Source organism: Agelaius phoeniceus, chromosome 2, assembly GCF_051311805.1.
Source record: "Agelaius phoeniceus isolate bAgePho1 chromosome 2, bAgePho1.hap1, whole genome shotgun sequence".
Lineage (NCBI taxonomy): Eukaryota > Metazoa > Chordata > Aves > Passeriformes > Icteridae > Agelaius > Agelaius phoeniceus.
In genome coordinates this window covers 65,526,567-65,548,893 of record NC_135266.1, presented here as the reverse complement: position 1 = coordinate 65,548,893, position 22,327 = coordinate 65,526,567, and the positions used below count along the sequence as shown (strand labels likewise).

The 22,327-nt window shown below is 42.4% G+C and overlaps 1 long non-coding RNA gene across 2 annotated transcripts in view; it reads right to left on the bottom strand.

Moving 5' to 3' along the window:
• Positions 1-14,575: 14,575 nt before the first annotated feature.
• Positions 14,576-22,327, bottom strand: part of LOC143693470 (uncharacterized) — a 55,743-nt gene continuing 47,991 nt past the window's right edge. For both annotated transcript variants that reach the window (XR_013181169.1, XR_013181170.1), the window contains one exon: positions 14,576-15,948. This is a non-coding gene — a long non-coding RNA (uncharacterized LOC143693470). The remainder of the gene's footprint in view (positions 15,949-22,327) is intronic.

Genomic DNA, 22,327 nt, shown 5'->3' with positions numbered 1-22,327 from the left:
TCAAAATTGTGATTTAGTCCCCTATTACAGAGAATAGGGTAAAATTTCAGGAAGAACATATTTATCTGATAGAGGAGACACCCTAATCAGGCAGGTAGCTTTTCCAGTGGGAGGCTCATCCCCTGCACTACCTTTTTTTTAGATCATGGATCAGATAAACTTTGAAGATATTTTGAAACCTACAGAAGGCAGGGAGATGGTTATACAGAGCCAGCCAGTTTCCACCAAGGGCAAACCCTGCCTGACAAATCTAGTAGTCTTCTAAGATTAAGTGACTGCATCAGTGGACAAGGTAAGAGCTACAAACACCCTCTCTGTGGCCTTTTGTAATACCTTGATAAGGTCCCACAACATTTTTACCTCTAAATTGGAATGGTATGGGTTTGATGGAAGAACTGTTAGATGGGTAAGGAATTGGCTGGATGTCCACTCAATGACTCAAAGACCAAGGGTAAGTACTGGGTCCAATGCTGATTAACACCTTCATAAATATAGTGGTGCACTTGACACACCCAAGAGAAGAGATGCCATCCAGGGAGATTTTGGCAGGCTTGAGGGGTGGACTTACATGAGGATCATGAGGTTCAGTTAGGACAAGGTCCTGCACCTCGGTGAGGACAATCCCCAATACCAGTACAGACTGGGTGAAGAATGAATTGAGAATCATAGAATCCCAGAATGATCTGTTCTGAAGAAAGAATTTGGGTATAGTGGTGAGTGTAAAATGGGACACGAGCCAGCAGTGAGCATTTGCGGCCAGCTGTAACAAGTACAGACAGCAGGCTGAGTAATTCAATTCTCCTCTACTCTGCTCTGGTGAGACCACACCTGGAGGACTGCATCCAGCTCTGGAGTCCTCAGCACAGGAAAGACATGGACCTGTTGGAGCAGGTGCTGAGGAGGACCACAAAATGGTCAGAGGAATAGAAAACTTCTCCTATGAAGAAAGACTGTTCAGTCTGGAAAAGGCTCTGGGGAGACCCTCATGTGGCCTTTCAATACACAAAGGAGACTTTGAGAAAGAATTTTCACCCAGGCCTGTAGTGACAGCATGAGGGGCAATGGTATTAAAATGAAAGTGGGCAGATTTAGACTCCATGTAACAAAGAACTTTTTTTTTACCATGATGGTCATGAGACAATGGAACAGGTTTCCCAGAAAAGTTGTGGATGTCCCATCACTGGAAGTGCTTAAGGATAGGTTGGAAAGAGCTTTGAGCAACTTGATCTTATGAAAGGTGTTGCTGCCCTTGGCAGGGGAGGTGGACTAGATGATCTTTAATGGTGCCTTCCAATGAAAACCATTCTAGGATTCTATGAAATCCACTAAGTATGGGTATGTGTATATCCATATACATATGTGTGTGTGTGTGTGCATATAAATGAAAAAAAGTAATGTCCCAAATAGTTCCAGACATTTAGTGCCTTTTTCCCCCTTTCTTGTGCTTGAGATGCTTTTGAGACCTTTCCATTGTCTCTAGGATGCCACAGCTAGAGAGTGTTAAAAGATTCAACAGTGTAGTGTGACTTCTGGGCCAAAAGTAGCCTATGAGGAGTTCATACATGGCCAAAGTAAAAGGCCATAAGCTGCAGTAAATATGTACAGGTGAGTAATCCTAATTTCCAGATGTGAAAGGAGACATAGGAGCCCACAGTGCCACTACTATCTCCTTATGGGAACATCTCCCAGAGTATTCATAAGCTCTCAGCTGTGTGAGGTCTGCCATAAATGTCCTGTAGTTGTCAAACTTGGACATCTCAACTGTCTTTACAGAGTAGAAAAGATCACTATCCCTGTACAGCTCTATGTGATGTCTCTTTTCTCAGTCTTGGCAAGTTCATCTTGTACAGCTCCCTCCTGAGCTTTGGCTCTCCTTTCTCTTTATATTTGCCTTTTTAATCTTTATTAACACACCTTTCCACACTCTGTCCTCTGGGCTCAGAATTTCTTTCCTAGAGGACCTGGCAATGTCTCCTCTCAGATCTATAGAATACTACCCTTCTATGAATTGCCCAGATACAAGACCGGGTTTTTTTCTCAGTCTGAGTATTCACTGACAGAACCTTCCTTTATGCCTCAAGTGAAGTCTTGTCGTCACAACAGAATTACTGACATTGTTTACAAAAGTCCAGATTGTACATTAACATGAATTCTCCACTTGTGCCAGATTCTGTAAGAAGCAGCTCATAAGACAGTTCATTAAAAAAAAAAATTAAAGTATATACATTTCAGAAACAAGAGCATTTACTGTCTGGAGATCTGGATCTTCCTACTTAAATCAGTTCCTTTTTTTTTTAAGCACCGTGGATGCCTGAAGGCACTGTATGAACATCATCCATTTGCCCATATTTTTCTGAGCAAAGGTGAATCTCACTTTTTCTTCAAACAAGTATTTGGCAAATACTGAAGAAGTGTCTTGGTGTAAGAGATTGGCATACTAGGTTTAAATCTTAAGGCTCATAGGCAACAGTAAGCCCACCTGTTACACTATTTGTGTTCAGATATTCTTCAATTTACAGGGAAACAAATGGATTCCAGCCCAATGTGTTGTCTGGTCTGTGACCACAAGACAAATTCCGGGTCATGACTGCCCTTCAAGCCTTGAATCCGTGTGTGATGGGAGCTGGACGGTTTGCTTGATTAAGATTTTAGTTCTGATTAGGGTAGATTGTTACTGAAGAAAAAAGCCTTAGCTATAATACTTAACTGTGCTAGTCAAAGCCTGTCAAATCCTTCAGATAATGTAATGAATCTTGTAAATGGAGTAACTGATATGCCTCTCCGAGTGTCACACTCCAGCTAGTCTTCAAAAGATGAGAATGACACTGATGCTATTAGTTACTAGGGACTACACAATTACAGAATCACAAGTGGTGTTCCCCAGGGCTCACTAGTGGGGCCATTTCTGTTTAATATCACAGAATACAGAATCATAGAATCAGCTGAGTTGGAAGAGACCCACAAAGATCATCAAGTCCATCTCCTTGCCCTTCTCAGAACCATCCCCAAGAGTCACACCGTGTGCACGAGAGTGTTTTTCAAACAGTTCTTGCACTTCCTTGGGGAGTTTGTTCTAGTATCCAATCTAAATGTCCCCTGACACAGCTTCAGGCCATTCCCTTGGGTCCTGTCACTGGTCACCACACAGAAGAGATCAGTGCCTGCCCCACCTTTTCCCCTCACAAGGAAGTTGTAACTGCAATGAGCTCTCTTCTCAGTCTCCTCTTCTCCAGGTTGAACAGACCAAGTGACCTCAGCTGCTCCTCATGTGGCTTCCCCTCAAGGACCTTCACCATCCTCATTGCCTTTCTTTGGACACTCCATAACAGCTTAATGTCTTGTTTATTTTGTGGCATCCAAAACTGTCCCTGGCACTCAAGGTGGGGCAGCCCCAGTGCAGAGCAGAGAGGGACAATCCCCTCCCTTTCCCAGTTGGTGATGCTGTGCCTGATGCACCCCAGGACAGGGTTGGCCATTCTGGCTCAGATTCAACATTTCAGCGCCCAGGAACCCCAGATCCCTTTCCTCAGGGCTGCTTTCCAGCCTCTCAATCCACAGTCCATACATACTTCCAGGGTTTTCCCATCCCAGGTGTAGAATCGAGCACATTCCCTTGTTGAACTTAATATGGTTGGTGATTGCCCAGTCCTCTAAATTGTCAGGGTCCCTCTGCAGGGCCTACAAGCCTTTGAAGCAGTCAACATTCCCAGTTTTATATCATCTGCAAACTTGCTTAATATTCCTTCCAGTCCTGCATCCAAGTCATTACTAAAGACGTTGAAAGGCCCAGGGCCAAGGATGGGGCCCTGCAGAACCCACTAGTAACGGGATGCCAGTCTGGTATCTCCCCATGCACTAAATCTTTGCCCCATGTACTCAGCACTGGTGAGGCCACACCTCAAACCCTGAGTTCAGTTAACTCTGAGCCCCTCACTACAAGAAGGATATTGAGATGCTGGAGTGTGTCCAGGGGAAGAAATTGCTTCACGTTGCACCAGGGAAAGTTTAGATTGTATATTAGGAAAAATTTCTTCATGGAGAGTGTTGTCAGGCATTGGAACAGGTTATTCAGTTAAGTAGTGAAACCACAGTCCCTGAAAGAGTAGAAAAAACTTGTGGATTGGGCACTTGGGATTATGGTTTAGTAATGAACACAGTGGTGCTGGGTTAACAGATGGATTGGATAATCCTAGAATTCTTTTCCAACATAACCACTTGTATCAATTTAAGTGCAGCATTAGAAAGGTCATCAATAGCTATCAAGAGCCCTTATATCTGTACCTGAGAAGACTTAAATACATTAAAGTGAGCAATGAAACAAAATTTGTACCACCTTATACCACTATTATACGGAAGAAGCCCTAGGTGTTAAAGGTGCAGGTTTTGTTGAACTATCATCCCCATCAAAATAATTTAATTCTAGCTGGCATAGATTTTCAGATCTGCTGTTCTCAGGGATTTAGAGAGATCTGTAGATATTGTCTGGAGAAGGGAAGCCCTCAATTTACTTCCAACAAATCCAAGAGGGTACAGCCTACAAGCATGCATTTGGGCATTCTGCCATGTTTAAAGCCCATTGTCATTTATAAAGAGCAAATTGAATTACTGTGTAATTTGGAAGAAGCAGCTTCTCTCCTGAAGAGGTGAGCAGACACTGAACCGTGGTATTGATTCATAATTCAGTTTGTTCAGTTACACACTCGATAGAATTGGAATGACAATTTGTACATTTCGGTGTCCACATAACAATTGTTTCTTTTCTCAGTGGTTTACACTGTTTTCTATCACTCCAGCTTACTAGCAGCTCAGATGAAGCATAGGTTAAAAGGCCTCAATTGCTAAGGTTGGATCTGGACAAACACTGCAATAAATTTTGCTGATGTTGATTCGGAAAGCTTAGGTGCATGATTTTGGTTTCTCCTCCCTTGACACAAAGTTGCCAAAATTACTGAAGCCCTACCAGTGTAAGACAGAAGCGCAATTTTCTCCTGCTGTTTTTTATTTGGTAGACATACGCATTAGCAGGAACTCAAAGTCCCTTTTCTTGTAAAGACGTCATGAGCAAAATGTTAGGCTATAGTATTACCTGGTATTATAAAGCCCTCTGAAGCAGGCAGAGTCCAGTGAGTTCTCAGCAAGATGGGAACAGTGGCTCATTCACATCACAGCTATATGCTATTTTTGGCATGCAGTTCACTTTTCCTTATTAGAAAAATAAAAACTATTCAAATAGAAAGTTCTTCCAGCTTGGTGTATATACCAGTTTGGCTGCTTTCAGCAATGTTGATTTCCTTTCACCTGCAAAAACTTTCTTTGAAGTCTGCAGAATTTTGTTTGAGGCTGGTTCTTTTCAAGCTCCCTTTGTCTCTGTGCTTCCCCTCTGACTGTGGAAAAGGGTTATCCCTTGGGAATGATGATGTATCTGGTAATGTGCCATGGGGAGAAGGAGTCAAGGTAAAAAACAAAGGGTGATGAATGCTCAGAGTAAATTTGGTGTTCTGTGAGCAAAGCACATACCCATGTACAGACCCTTCATACAGAGGCTGTGGGGATGCCACATATAGGCAGTGTGTCCATACCACTCTCAGTGTTTCCCTTTTACATAATTCTCTTCAACTTGACCTTCCAAAGACAAGCTCTAGAGCTGGCTGGGCCAAGGATTTTCAAAGAACTAAGACAATGTTGATTTTGTGCCTTCAACAGAGATTAAACAGAAAATTTTAATTGATAATATCTGGAAACCTTGTTTTTTTATTGTTTTAATGGAAATACAGCATCTGAACACTGCGACAAGGCTTGACTCAGGGCAAGTCAATTCTAATGGCATCACTCCAAGATGGCTTTTGCTTTTTCCATTTTTGCACAAAGGTAGTAACTTAACATATTAGTACTTACTGACGTACATCAACATAATATATAAGGTATAAGAAAAGACGAGTTGGTCTACTTTTTATACGCTTTACTGAGGGGATGAGATTATACAGTTGTACAATATGACTTTTCCTTATTAGGAGAATAAAATCTCTAATGTTGGAAAGCATCTCTTTGTCATCTCCTGAAGTATTTCAGATTTTCTCCAGTGTCTTCTTGCTATTTAAAAGGAATGTAATTCAGATCCATAGTGGTCATGGGTTATTTTCTGGACTTGATCTCTGTCATGATGGCAGGCATATATTATACAGTAAAATTGTGCAGGGCCAAGTGCAGTTTCCATTTCATTCTGAATGAATGGAGCAATAAATGAAAGATGAAAAGCTTTTCATTTCAGCTTGTGTTTATGGAGATCAGCTCCCTTCCAGACTAACACAGAAAAGGGAATTGAATTTTGTCTAAATAATCCAGCTTTGTGTGTGTGTGTATATATATATATATATATGTATAACCTAAACTGCTTTCTCAAAGTTTTATTGGGTTTAACCAGAACTAAACAGACTCCAGCTGAGTCTGATGAAGAACTCACCCTGCTTCATCCTACCAGCTTATAGAGGAGGTTAGCATGTCCTGACACCACTTGAGCACTGCAGGAACCACATCTCTTGTGAGACTTGGATTGAATCAGGTCTTAGTTGTGGTTAATCCAGAATATAAGTATTGCTTTACTGCCATACTCCACCTAAAGATGATGAGTTCATAAAAAGAGGGATTCATCCCAGCTCAGAACTGGACATTTCATTTAAGCAAGTTGTCTTCTACATTTACAGTGATAGATGTAAGGATACCCAGAGGAACATTCACAGAGAGCCCAGGTGGCTACTTTAGACTAATTTCATGATTGCCAGGAGACTGTTGGACAAGAATTTCACAGTTGAAATATCTGCACATGTACTGACAGCTCTTGCTATTACAACCAACTGCTCCTCTGTTCCATAACTCTCCAGCTGATATCTTCCTGAGACACCTCAAAGCAAGAGCTCTGTGAAGTGACTGGCTTCCATATCATGTGAAAAGTTCACTTTTTTCAAAAGACAGCTTTTTTTTCCTCTTTTTTAGCACAACCTGGCAGCAGCAGCAGTCTGAACAAAACCAATGGAAAACATGCACTGGGAAGTCCTCATGAGCTAGGAGAAGTGACAGAAGGCAATTTTCAAGGTTTATTTTAATTTAATTTCCACGATTGTAAGAAAACAAATGGTAAGAATCTCTCTTGCCTCTTTCCTTAGTTCTTGTTCCATCTGTAACTAGTCAGGAAGAGATTACAAAGAAAGAATGGGTTGTTCAAACTTGTTTGTCCAGGAAAGTATCTGTTGCAAAAATTATTTTTCTCTCAAAAATCTAAAATGCTTCATTTTACCAGACAGACTAGATAAATGCTGTGAAGGAGTTATACAAAAGCAGTTGAAATTTTTTTAATGAATCTACTTAGTTGTGTTTGCATTTGGTCTGGTTTTGCTTTCCATAAATATTCATGCAAATAAGTTTTTTGGGACAAAGTCTTTTTCAAAGTAAATGTTAAGGATGAGCAGTCAAATGTAAATGCAAAGCAAATTTTACATTGCCTTTCTGTAAGTCTTCAGAAGGAAAAACTCAGGAGTATTAGGTTTGTTCCTGATGTCAAGAAGCTGGAAGAATACAGAGTAGCTGAAGTGACACATCCAAAACAAGAAATCCAGGTCTTAGGTCCTATTTCAAGGGTGAAATCCTAGTTCCTGTGAATTCTTTTGTGGAATGCCCATACATTTCACATTGACAAGATTTTATTATATTTCTAAGGTACCGAGTCCTCTTTTTTTTTGCCTAAGGATTAGACAATGCTGACTTAATAAATTCAAAAAAATCCCTCTATGTTTTGGAGACCTTTAAATAGCACAGAGTCGGCAAATAATCTTTTTCCATTGGTGCTCCATCTTAATTTTAGACAATTTTTGGGCTGTGTCACTGCCAGAAAAGTTATTTTGTCAGCCCTGGCCATGCCCTCCGGTTCCTTCCCTCACACCTGGCACTCTGGTTGATTTGTTCAGCTTGACTGATGAGCTGAGCTAGCAGAAATAAAAGGTTGTGAGCTGGCTTAGAGACAGATTGGCTTCGTTGTGATAAGCCCCCCTGATCTGGCTGGCAGCTTGGCTTTATAAAAAGAGGAGTCTGTGGAGGGAAGGTGTCAGCAACATCAGCTCTGGGGGCGCAGCATGACATGGGACTGCCTCTACATTGCTTTCAAGACAGAAGTGTGGAAAGAAACACCTTTAGCTGCTCCTCTGACTCCTCTGGACATTTTGCCTCAAAAAGATGGAAAAGTAAAGATGCTATTTCAGTTTTCAGTAGTAGAGGAGGGTTGTTCAGGAAGCAGCAGCAAAGCAGCACACAAGAACATGCCAATTTGGAAAATGAGGGGTTTCAGCCCTGTATCAAGGACAGGGAGGAACAATCTCCTCCTTCCTGGTATTGGCAACATTTGCTGAAACAAATGCCCCCCCTCCACACTGTGTGCTTTCCCCTTGGGCTGGGCCTGTGCCCCAAGGGGCCCACAAGTGCTAAACCCAGCTGGTGCTCCAGAGGCCCCAGGGTGATGCATCTGAGGTGTCATCTTGCTCTGCTCTCCTTCCCCCAGTCCCACAGCCTGCCAGGCTGCTCCTGCTCTCCCGCCTTCCAGGATACACTGCCACTGAACTCATGTGGATGTTATTGCACTCACTGCGCTCTTACCTGTCTTGGCATTAGGAAGCAGCCCTGAACTGCCTCTCCCAGATGTCACTTTGGAAGCCAGTGCCTCCACAGAAGCAGGGCAACCACCTCTTTCCACTCCCAGTGGAAATCCCTCCAGCATCAGGATGTTCAACCTTTGGCCTTTCTCTAATCTTGTCCGTCCACCCCTTCCCACCATTCACTATCGACGCCTCCACAGCTGTAGATGTGTTTTGCTGTAGCCAAACTCAGTCATTTCAGGTTCCCACAGGAGTACTGTTTCTAACCCCTTACAATTTTCCACTGTGCCTCTGTTGAAATAGAGAACACTGAAAGTCTTTTATGGAGGAGGCTTATAAAATATGAACATCTGTTTGTTATGAAACTTAATGCTGTCAGCTTGTAAGAGCCATCTAGAAAAGTATTTAACTCAAAGTGCTCTTTGTGCATATTGGAACAAATAACTTATATAGGTATATTGGAGGGGACGCCTGCCTCAGGTAAGATTTATTTCAAGATAGTGTCATTGGGGATTTAGAAAGGATTCAAAACAGAGGATGTGAATTCTCCCAGGACTCTTCTCCAAGGTACACTTAAAATGCCAGATTTTCTCGGCTCAAGGCCACTATCAGACTTATTTTGTTACCTGGAAATACCTGCATTTCTTCAGTTTTGGCTTTCTGAGATGGTTGCACTATGAAGTAAAAATCATTGGTGCTCACCAGCTACACGTGATGGTTGACAAAGCTATGTGTTAATATTCTGTGGCTACAAAATGCTGCCTCAGATGAGCTGATTCCAATGGGCTTATCTTTGAAGGGATACTATTGAATTATATTTGGTGTAGTAGGTGGTTTTAATATCTTGCTTTTGTATTAAACTGGTTTAATAAGCAGAAAAACAGTGAAAGAGTAAACAGTGAGCTTTGTTCAAAGCATTCATCAGCTCATCTATGTATCCAAGAAGGTTGAGAGACTTACTCTTTTATAAAAACTATTTTTTCATACTAATAGATCACTTGATACATTGCCACATGTGAGTGTCAGCTATTGCCAATACTGGTGACATTGGGATTTTAGAAATTAGGAAGGGAAGAAGGTCATTAGATTTACAGTCTGCCCTTCTTGTCTTGATACACCGCTAAATGACTTTCTCTGGTGTGTTCTGCAATTGCATTTCAAATTAGTCCAAAGTTATACTCTGTTAGTCAGTAATCAGGGCTGAGGAACTCAGAGCCAGAGGAAGTGTGCAGGTTAAGTGTCAAGTCAAAAGAATTTGTTCCTAGTGGAATTTTTGTTTTTTCAAAGACTATTTACTGTTTTGCATTAATTCAAATGGAGCCAAGAAGACTCAAACTGACAAAGCTGTGCCTCAAAAAATAAAGTGCAAAACAAAACCTGCTGGTGATGTTTTAAAGAAATGCTGAAATATAGTTGGACCATATTGCATCTCTATGTTCTCCAAGGATTATAATTTTTTTATCATGATTTGTGTTCTTTTCCCCCTTTTTGCTATATAAGCAACAGAGAAAAAGAGGGGAGAGTACAGGAGACACAAAATAACTACATCACACACACAGAGTTATAAGAGGGAAGGTTCCTTCTACTCTGTTTAGTCAGATTACCTCAGGTGTAACTTGAAACACTAGGAGATCCAAATGGAAATGAACAGAGGGTAAATGTAAAAGTTTTGAAGAGATGGTGTAAAATATTTCAGCTTAAACTTTGACAAACATTTATTTGTGTGCACACTGCCAGTTTAAACCCCAATATATAACAAAGTCATTCAAAGTGTAACATAGCTAGTAACACATTGTCTTTCATACCATCGTATAAAATGTCAGTTTAGCAAATATTACACTTCTGTAAAAATTACCAAAAATTACCAAAATTTGTCTTACAAACCAAGACAAACCTCTGGTGCCATGGCCAAGTTCAGTTCACAGTTGCTGGACCATGCACAGGCAGGCTCATTTGTGAGATATGAGTGCATATGCATGCAGGGCATGCAACATCTCCTGTTGTTGTAATAATGCACTGATATGATTATCCCTGGGTCTGTTTGGGCTGGCTATTATTAAGTTTCCAACATGTTATCTTTTATCTTTAATTTGTAGCTTTGATAGCCTTAAATCCCTGAATACACTGAAGAGATTACTAGGGATAGTTCATCCTGGAGGATGCCATAGTTAGGAGACTTTTGGAAATGCATGATACTCTCCATCCCCTCCCAAACCAAAAGAAGCCAGGATGTGAGTATGTATGCTCAGGTCTCAGCCTCACAGGCAGCAGAGCTGATTCCAGCTGTGCTCTGCAGATCAGGGCCTCAGGGCATGCAGCCACTCACCTGCCCCGTGAACTGTCCAGAAAAGCACAAAGAGAATAAAAGGGATGCTCTCTTAGTTTTGCAGTAGGCAGACCTCTTTATCAGCCCACAAAGCCTCTCAGAAATGCCCCCCCAGTTAGTAGCCCTGTGCTATGAGCTCCATAGTTTGGCACAAAGTCAGCTGTACTCCAGCATGTAACCACATTAAATGTGATTATTTTGCTCATACTAACTCTCCTTCTAAATAAGCCAGGCTTCACAAAATGAGAAACCGCAAAAATACCTGAAGCAATTAATTTTTTATTGACATGATGCTACCAACTCCAAGTGCCAGATTAAATTAAAACTCACTCCAAGTGATCAAAAGATGCCCAGCCAGCCTACTGCTTGCAAAGCTCCACTCACTTATGATTATAGTGTTTTGAAAACAGGAGTAGACAAAATCCAAGAGATTTCTTACAGCCTTCTGGCTGTATTTAAGGCTAAGGGGAACGGGTCTTCATCACAGTTTCAAACCACAGCATAAACAAGAGTTCTTGTTACCAAGAAAAATTACAGAGACTTTTAGAAGATCTGGTAAAGGGCTTAAAAATAGAACAAACCACCTTCTTGCAACTATTCCCTATAGTAAAGCTTATATTTAGTCACAAAGGACTTAATGATGAACATATAGCAAAGACAATTTCTGAACAGAAGAGACAACAAAATGAGTTACTGATATCTTTGCTTTTTGAATAATCAGTCTTGGTTATTTACAAAACATTTCCCATGGACATCATATAAAATACTACTGGAGTTGCATTCTCTAACAGTGCAAGTGATTCAATTTTTTAACTGCTCACAAAATTGCATTAGATTGGCTTGTTCTATGCAATTTGGAAGGAAAATAGGCTTTAGTCACTAAAACATTGCTTTGCTTATGGTTTTCTTCATTTTCTACTAGCAGTACTCAGGGAATTAGGGTGAGCTTCAACTCCTGGACTGATAAACTCATTTTGGAGAAACAGGGTGTCTGAACTATGTGCAACTCAGATGAACACAAGAGACAACCAGGGCAGTTGGCTTCAGAGGCTGCAGGACTATTTGCAATATACTCTCTTTTGCTGCAGCTGAGTTCACACTCATCCTAAGGGAGAGCTTGGGCCCAGCTTTAAAAGGGTTTCTATTCCGTGGAAACCTCGTTCCCTTTTCCAACTTCACAAAGCTCAGCAGGACTCTGCAGGGTGACTCACAGGATACTTGGCCATACCAAGAAACTTAACTGGTAGTTACTCACAAGTCAGTCCTGCTTCTAATTTCAGGGTGTAAACTGGGAGTAATCCAAACAAAGTGAACCCTAGATAACCCAGGGAACCCTACAGTGATAAATGCATCGTCTTCAGAGGGTGATCCCTCCAGGCTCCATAGTGATCCATAACCAATAGCTGTCTTGGGAGAATCCAAAGAAACAGTTAAAATTCTGCTTGTTGAAATGCTCCCTGGGCAAGGCTCTCCTCCAAGATCAGTGCATGTCACACTCAGCATTGATGTTTTGCCTTTCCTACATGTGAAGAGCTCTCACAGTTGACAGTATCAAAGAGCAGATATATCAAAGCTCAGGGGTGCCCTGCAGATCCAGGAATAGTACTTTGCCTCCCTACAGCAATTCACACAAGGTGCAATGTATAATACACATGGCATGGAAATAAACTTGTCATTTTCATAAGATTCCTTGTGATTTTTCAAAACTCAAGAATGAAAACCAAGCAATATGTTTGTGTGACTGAAACACCCTTGTGCATGCAGTCTTCTGCTTTCACACATTTTTGGGCTCATCGGGTATTCCTCTTTCCAGTGAATCAGGAATTGAAATATTAAGCTTTACACAAGTGGAGGAGTGTAGAAATTTTTCATCTTTTCAGGTCTAAGTGTGCTTTCATTTCCCTGATTTTCATTTTTTCCCCCAGGCCCGCTTGTTCCTCAGTGTTTTGCACACTGCTGTTCTGAAAACAAACACAAACTAGATAAGACTCTGTCTATCAAAAATTGAGTCTAATCTAACTGGAAGGAAGAAGAAGGTGGGGGGGGGAAGTAGCATAAATATGCTTGCAGCCATACTTTAGGGCACACTTCAAAGTAACTCCATGTGGGGCTCCAGGAGGTACTTTGCTACATACATAGAGGCAGGAGCTCTGTGCAGAGCTGCATACATGAACATTAAAAAAAAGTTAGGCTACTTCAGTAATTCGTCTATAACTTTGATGTAGATCTCTTATGGCTAACGATATGTGTGCCATGCCTTTTGGGAACTGTGTTATACACCACTAGGCCAATATTCACTGGTATATCTTCTGGCACCCTTGGAAGAGGCACTTCTATGAGAGGAAAGCAAAGCAGAAAAGGAAATAGTATGTATTTTTTTCATTTGAGGTCTTAGACATGTTAATACCTCCAAATGCATCTTCTGAATACCTGTACTCACCTGAGAACCTGCTCCATCCACCAGTAAGGCCTCTCACTCTGTAAAAATTCCTTCATAATCAAATTTGAGGGAGAAATGGTGCTCATTTCTCACCCAAGTTTTTCCATAATAAGCCTCAGGAGGAAAAAAAAAAGAAAAAAAAAAGGAAAAAAAAAATCCTTCACAGAAAACTCTCTTTCTCCAGGCACTCACATCCTTGTAAACATATTGAACTCAACAGAAATAAAATTAGCCTCACTGGCTCTGCTCCCAACACCTTACAATCAAAGGACAATCCCTGTACAGACATTGCTTCTATTGTATCCTCACTGTACAGTAAAACACATACCTAAAGGAGTACTGAAAGAGAAGACATGAAATTTAAAGAAGAGGTAAAAGTGATAAAAAGCATGCAAGAAATGCGGATTCCAGAAGTGACAGCTATTTCAATAAGCACAGCATGAACAGGCTGATGCCCAGGGCAATGACAGGTGTTGGGAAGGGCTAATTTTAGGACTTGTTTTGGAGTAGTTTTGCCAAAATAGTAAGCACAAGCTCAGTCTCCATCAGCACAATGCCTTTCCCTGGTAGTTTGACGATGCAGAAACAGTAACTGAGGTTTTAGCTCTAGCTGAAATCCTGCGCTGGCCTGTAATTAACTTCACATTTATTAGGCTTGGGAGAGATCTTCCCTGCAATATAATTTGGTGAAGATGAATGGAAGCACAATATAAAATCCTTTTCTACTGATGTTTTTGCAATGTCAGGATAACACATTAAGTACCACACCTATTCCTGTCCTCTCTCTTCCTGTGTCCCACTCCCGTGGCAGGGTATATGAAGGTCACATCCTAGGATCTGAGACCCATAAGTTCTCATCTCCATGAGAAGCAAAGCATGCAGGTATCTCTTGGGGGAGGACTCCTTGGCAGATAGATGCATTTGTGTCACACCAACAGCGGCAGAAATTGCCTCAATTTTGTATGCACTTAACTACACCAAACTGACACAGCACAGGAACCTGGTAATGCAAAAATCTGGACATGTTTTGTGTTTGGAGCAAAAAAAGACATAAGAAAAATTAAGCAAATGCATTACAATAAACTTGGGGTCTTGATGCTGTGAGAGAAAATATTGGTGAATATAGTAAAAATACAAATTAGGCAAACTGGGATTTCTTGATTGTTTTATTTGAACAGGTGATTGCTTAAAAGACTGAACAATAAAGATCTCAAAAATGCTTCAAATGTATCTTGACTAAGAAAAGCTAGGGAAAGGCTAATGTATTTATTTGGTAAGCAGAGATATAGCCTCTAAAATTGCTAAATCTCTTCTGTCTTGAAGTGATAGCAATCAAACTTCAAAGAAAAGATCAGGCAAGCAAGGGAAAGGCATAGAAATTTCTTGGAGACACACAGATGTTTTGATTCTCGTAGAGTTTTAATTTCTTTTCTTCTTAAGTTGTTATTAAGGCAAAGCCTTCTTCTTCCATGGCCTCTCTGGACTGTCTTCTTTCCATTAAGTTGGTAATGCATTTGATATACAGGAGTGATTTGTTTTTCCTGAGTTTTAGCATTTAATACCTTTTCCTTCCAACAAACACTCATACAATAAACTGCTGAGATTGGCAGCAAACTTCAAAGAGAGCAGCATGCATCCCTCCCCCAAATTTGTAACCTCTGTCCTCTCACCTCCTTCCAAAATTGTGACAAAAAAGCACAATTCCACCTGAGGTACAGAATGATGTAAACAGTGTAAATCATTAAGTGTGAGTAATGCAACTTAAGTCCCACTTTTCCTTCTGCAAAGATTTTTCAATGCTGGCAACTGATCCACTTACTAGAAACCCACTAAGCTAGCTCTGATTGGTAGGATTTGTACAACACAATATCACTTTTCCATTTGTCCTCCTGGCTGGTTCCGTGAAGAGGTGCCAAAATCATAGATTCATAGAATTGTTAGTGTCAGAGGGGACCTTAGAGATGATCTAGTTCATCTAGTTCCAGCCCCTCAGCCATGGAACCTTCCACATGACCAGATTACCCACAGCCCCACCCAGCCTAGTCTTGAGCATTTCCAGGGATGGGGAGTCCACAATCTCTCTGGGCAACTTTTTCCAGTGCCTCATCACCCTCACACTGAAGAATTTCTTCCTAATACCTAATCTAAACCTTCCCTCCCTCAGCTTAAGTCCATTCCCCCTTGTCCTATCTCTACATGCCCTTGTGAAAAGTCCTTCTCTAGCTCTGTTTAGGTACTTTTCAAACCTGTCAAGGCCCCTGTGGATGGCCTCCCTTCCCTCCAGCATGTTGACCACACCACACAGCTTAACAAAGTTGCTCAGGGTACACTCAATCTCACTCTCCATGTTACTCACAAAGATGTTAAAATTTGACAATCCCAATACAGACCCTTGAGGAGCACCACCCATCACTCGTCTCCACTTGGATACTAAACCATTGATTGCAACTCCTTCAGTGCCCCCATCCAGAGAATTCCTCATCCATCAAGTGGTCCATCTGTCAACTCCACGTCTCTCCAGTTTAGAGGGAAAATGCTGTGGTCTAGAAAGAAAAAGAAGGAAGAGAATGGAAGAGCAGACCTATACTACATCAGGAATTATTCCAGATCTCTGCAAGTGCAGTGAAAAGGTGGGGGGGGGGGGGGGGGGGGAATATGTTGAAATATCAAGCAGACACACAAATGGTAGGTACACAACCAAAGGTACGAAAAAGAAAACCAGGAGGGAAAACCAGTGTGGTTATCAATGGGGATCTGGGGATCAACTGGTGAACAAGAGCTATGTTTTTGTCTGCTGAGATTTATATGTTTTCTTGTGAAGGTAGTACATGCAGACATGATAAAAAAGAGGTGGATAAGATCCCCAGCACTCAAGATATATCATCCACCATGCCATATGAAGAAGCATGACTAAGACCAATGATACCATTTAATTTTGAAGTCCCATTAAATGATATTGATAACAATTTTGAGAATTATACCCTCACCAAAAAATTGCCTTTCCTTTCCTTTCCCAGCAGCAGATTTTCACCTGTCATTTACTGATATCTTCCCATTCTTCTCCTCCTCAAGTTTAATTTCCCAAACTTTCTGCTTTCTCTTCTGTATGCACTTACTTTCCAGTGTGTTTTATTTGGGGGGAAAATGCCTCACCATTTCTCTCAGAGAACAAATAATACTTCTGCATATCATAGGAAGCACAATTACATTTTTGTTTCCTTATACATCTAGGAAACTCATTAATGAGACAGAGATTTCATTCTCCAATCAAATAAGCCAGGTGAAGTGTAGCACAGACCAGTAACTACAATGCCCCATTCTGGCTCTGCTGCTCATTCAGGCAATAAGGACATTTCCAATAAAACAAACATAAACAGTTAACACAGAGTTGTGAACTCTGATAGGCTTCAGCTTATTGCCTTTGCAGGAGCACACTGTACCAGTGAAGTACAGAAATTAGGCATTCAGGCAAATGATCCGGGAGTTGGTGACAGAGTGCGATCTTTCAGACCTTTGCAGCTATTTAGCTGCTCTCAAAACACACACACAACAACTCTGATAATTACACTCAAAGCAAAACCTAGGCATGGTGCATTGGAAGCCTTTTAGGGGCTCTTCATAATTTCCTGCCTCTGCCAGAATAAGGCCAATTTACTCCTATTTCAGAGGGCTTGGGCAGAGTGAGAAAAGAGAGACTGGGTCGTCAGCGTTATTGAAAAGATTCATGATTAGTCACATTCACTTGAAGGCAAGTTACTTGCCAGACACGACACCACTCATTAAAAGGCCTTCAAGCTGGCAGCCCTCCAGCAGCTGCAAAACAGCTCCAGAGCTGGCAGACCCAAAAGGACCCCTGGAGCCCCATGTTGTCCTGCACACAGGAGTGCAAAAGGCCAGGTCAAGCATTCCTGGGTGTGATTGGCACCCCAGGAGTTCAGCAAGTAAGACTAATGTTCTACAGTGAGGAAAAATAAATAAAATATTCCAAAGCCCAGCTGTTGCTAATGCCAAGGTAATACCTTTTGAGGCTGGTCTGAAATTATTGCCTTTGCATGATCCCCATTTCTTGGTAAAGCTCATGCTCGTGTGGCCAGAAGATTTTTTTCAGTGATATGGAAATTTAGAGAGTTTCCTAACCTGACTCAGCTCTGATCTGATTCCTGCAGGAAACACTGGGATTTGTTGGGAATGCCTTGCTAGGCTCAGGCCCAAAAGAGCTGGTTTCCCATTTGTGGTGTCATTTCCATGTCCCTGACTTTGCCACTGCTTTTATGGGAGAACAGAGCATAAACAATTCCTACCTCTCCCCCACATGCTTGCTTTGGATTTGCCTCTTCTTGTTCAGTGCCAGCTAAAGCCAAACTGCCCCAATATTTTCAACACCTGATGAATGCTGACTTCTCACCCCCATTCCAGAAGCTACAGAAGAACCAGATGTTCACGTGTACCTTACTACATGTCCAGGCTGTTTTAAAACAGAATGATGTAAGATGCAGCATTAGCAACTTATATTTAGCTCATTTAACCCTGGAACTTTGTGGGATGCACAGGAGTGAGGGTTGGTAAGATGGCCAAGCCAGGCCAGCAGCTCCCTGGCTATCAACAGCACAGTTCTTCTCCTCTCTCTCTCTCTCTCTCTCTCTCTCTCTCTCTCTCTCTCTCTCTCTCATGTCTCTCAATAAAATCACCTAATTCAGCTCTCCTTCCAGCTCCTGTTCTCATGTCCCTCAAATATTCAAAAACCAAGCCCTGCTATCTCCCAGAGCAGTCCACACAGCGAGAGCAGGCAGCTCCAGAGAGATGGTCAAGCCACACCCACCACAGTGCAGGTAGATAGTCACACCCTTGACACCTTGGAGAGTCCTTGCAGCCTGGTGGATCAGCATGGACTTAGGCAAACATGAGCTCTATTCTCAGCTGAGCCAGGAAAGACCACTGCAGGACTTAATCCCAAATGGAGAGCTGCCTGTGTGAGTGTGTATGGGGAAGAACTGTTTCTCCTAATAACCTGAAGTAAAGTAGTATTTCCAAGAGGAAAAGTTCTTTGCAGTTAATCACTCTTGCTGTTCCCAAACCTTCTTGTAAAGAAGCTTTTCATAGAAAACTAGTGCAAAGTCTGCTCCTGTTATGCTAGATTTGTATATTGTATATATAGGGAGTGTATGCTGCAGTATATGAATAGCATATACTATTCATATACTATTTTACATCACTTCTCTAAATTCCTCCCCTGCCAAACCATAACACAGTCCCCATGAATAAAAAATAATCCTCCTCTTTTTTTTTTTTTTTTCCCCTTTTTGAGTAAGAAAATCTCATCAGCAGCAAGTTACACCTTGAGTGGTTGGTGGGACTTAAGCTTTTTTCCTGTCCTCAACAGACACTGTGTTTGCAATATCTCTGCTGAACAAACACCTCTGAGGAATCATCACAGCATGGTGTGGATGGCAGGGCTGATCTTGCCCCCTCTGTCATCCCACAGAACTCAGAGGCAAGGCCATTCCCCAGCAAGGAAGAACTATTATCAATACAGAATCCTAGATGACAACTCTCCCTCTTTTCCTGGCTGCATGATAGCTGACATGAAGAACTGCATGTCAGTTTTCATATGATGGACATTGAGCATTATGTGTTCTAGCCTGGGTTCTTATACACTTAGTGCTTGGCCCTGTGCAAGTTTGGGAGCCATGCAGGTCACACCTCATCTATTCCATCTCTCGGCCCCTATCCTCACTAGAAACATCCTGAGAGTGCTCCTAGGCCTAGCAAAAGATTACCTTTGCTTTCTCCAGTGATCCTCATTTCCACTCACTGGGATATAAATCTGTGTTGTTCCCTCCATCCTTGCCTCCCAGAAACACTGGTCACAGGACTGCAGTCTAAAGTGACCCAGTGAAGTCATTTGAACTCAAAGCACAACTGAACTCTTCCCCTCTATATCTACCTATCTCTGTATTCAAGAAAGCACTGGATGTGGCACTTAGTGCCATGGTCTAGTTGACAAAGGTGGTGATCAGTCTAAGGTTGGACTCCATCTCAGGGGTCATTTCCAGCCTAAATGATTCTGTGATTCTGCTTCTTTATCTGTACATCATCCCTTTGTGGGTGGTTCAACTTTTTCAGCCTTATCCACCATCACAGCCTGTGGATGCTCTGGCAACAGCTGAGGAGGGGGTGAGCAATGGGCTGCTGAGCCACCAGAGCACAGGAAGGTTTAGGCTGGATTAATCCACTGAGGTCAATCTATACTGTGTAACAACACTGTGCCAGCCCAACTGCAGGACTCTCCTGGCAGCGTGTGCTACCCTGTTCTGTGCCCTGTAATTGCACAGTATGACTTTCCATGACAAACCTGACTAAGAGCTTCCTACACCTGCCCACTCCCAGCTGCTCGCTGCTCTGTCCTTCCCAGTGTGCAGATTCAACTGAGCATGTGGCTACTATCTAAAAATGGATGGGTGTTGTTTCTTTTTTTTTTTTTTTTCCTTTTCAGAAGGAGAGGAAGTGATTTGGGTCATTATAAACAAACATGCCAAGCTGAGAAGTGGTAAAATTGGAACTGAGAGGAAGGGTTTGGGGAGACAGGACAGAAACATATGATTAGGATACAACATGGAAAGACACCTGGAGAGGCTTGACCTTCTATATCTGTGCAGAAACACAAAAGAAACTGGGAAAATCCTGGTGTAAAATAGAATGCCTTTCTTTCCATTTCTGGAATGCCTTTTGACATCTTTATGTTGTTTACTGGCTGAAATTAAAGTTGTGAAGGTTTTGGGTTGAACACATATTTCTTATAAAATATTACTCTATTTTAACAAGCGGAATTTAGCTTCGTCTCTCTCTTGTTTCTGACCACTCAAAAGCCTCACAGGTGAAACGTGTAAGATAGAGCAGCCTGGACCCCCTCAGCTGAGAGTGGTCTGATTCACATCCTGTGCTTACCCACTAACCCTGGCATCCACCACTCCAAGAAGCAACTTTTAAAAATAAAATAACCTACATTCTGAGGAAAATCAGAAGTCAATATATGTTCTCCAGCCAGAACCTAAGTTGAAAGACTGTATCCTCTTCCTTCAAGCATTCTGTGATAGAGATGTCCACATGTGGGACTCAGGAGTGTGGTTATGGGAGCTGGTGGTGGGTGGGGCCATTCACTTCTGAGAATCCATATTCATGCACATGTCCAGAGTGTGCATATTCAGCATGTATTTTAGACAGCTGTTAAGGCTGGTGTGACTTAAACAACATTTTAAAATGCAGATTCTCCCTTTCCTCATCACAGACACATTCAAAGCTCTTTCAGTGATAAAATTTCTGACCATTTCCCTGAACAGGAGACCTTTATCACCTTTAAAAACCCCCTTTTTTGTTCCATCCTCCTTGCTGTCAGTATGGATGCTGGCCATTTGCCTGTTCCCACACTGCCATGCTGGACTTCCCCTCATCAGCAAGGACTCTTTCATTCTGGTTCATGTCCAGGGTTTTCTGGAAACTTCTGGAAACACTATGGAGCCTTCCACAGAACTGCCACATCCCATGGAGTGGAGAGGCAGCGTCCAGCTTGTGTTGGGTGAGCACTGGTACATTTTCAGTGGGCGGAGGGCAGACAGTGAGCGCGAGAGCGTGGGATGTGTGAGCTGCGGCAGAAGGTTAGTGATGAATACCCAAGAATCCCAAAATTATGAGTTGTAACCCACAGGCGGTTTCAGGGGAGTTTCCATTCAGGACTGTGATTCAGCAAAGCTGCTGTCACAGGCAATAGCATATCAGCCTGAAGTCGCCACTAAAACCATCTGTGACAGCCAGCCTCTTCTCAGATGTCTGGTTGCCTTGCCCCCATGGCTTTTCACTAACTACCATTTTGCTCTCATATAAAATGTTGACAAGGCAAGAAACCAGAAAACTCTAGGCTCTGGCAGATTTGGTCTCAAAGTTAAAGCACAAAAGCCATGACAAAAGACATAGGCTGCTTCTGCAGCTACAGACTTGTTGAGAAAAGTCCCCTCAGGTGCAACCTGGGCTGGAGACCGACAACAGGGAAGGTGAGCTGAGAGTGCAGGAGCCGTGCGAGGCTCACCATGAGATGGCAGCCTTCCCCGCCACCTCTGCACGCCCTGGCAAGATGTGCCAACACCACTCTCCAGCACAGAGCACTTCTGTCTTCCCGGCAGAGATGTGCTGCCAAGATTTTAACAAAGGGCTCCCTCAAAAAAAAAAAAAAAAGATTTCAAAAATCCAGCCTTGCTTTGCAATATATAGAGCAATCCCTTGGTGAAAACATTCTCCTTCGTTGAAGTAAAACCCCAATCCAGTAATTAGACATTTCCGAGGCATGTTCTCCCCACACAAATCTACCCACTGCAGGTTGGCCCCACAAGTGAACTTGGCAGTCCTGGGCTGCTCCAAGCTTGGGTTCAGCAGGCACATCACCCTCTCCCTGGCACTGCTTTGCACGTGGCAAAGGCCTCTGAGTGCTGCCAGCCACATCTCAGAGAGGAGAGCTCCATCATGGGCTGAGGGGCAGCAGGAGCTGGGGTGGACAGGCAGCATTCAAATATTCCAATGTTCCCAGTACCTTCTGGTAGCACATCCAACATGATGTCAACAGAAAGTGCTGGCATGAAGGAGTGGGAGTACAGGGCTATTGGCCCCATGGCAATCCACTTCAGGGAAATAGTTTGTGTTTCAGAGCCTGTCGGGATTAACAGTGTACCGCTCCTTCCTTTAAGAACAGGGAGACCAGGCAGAGCTCTACCCCATGCTGGTCTCCCATGTGTGCTGTTATCGCAAGAGGATCCAGACAGATGTGGAAACATCAGGATATCTTTTGACTCTCCTGGTAGTTGTGCTAGTAGGAGTTAACCCAGGGGATAGAGACACTGCAAACCTACAAGGAAATAAAGAGAAAACATAATCCAC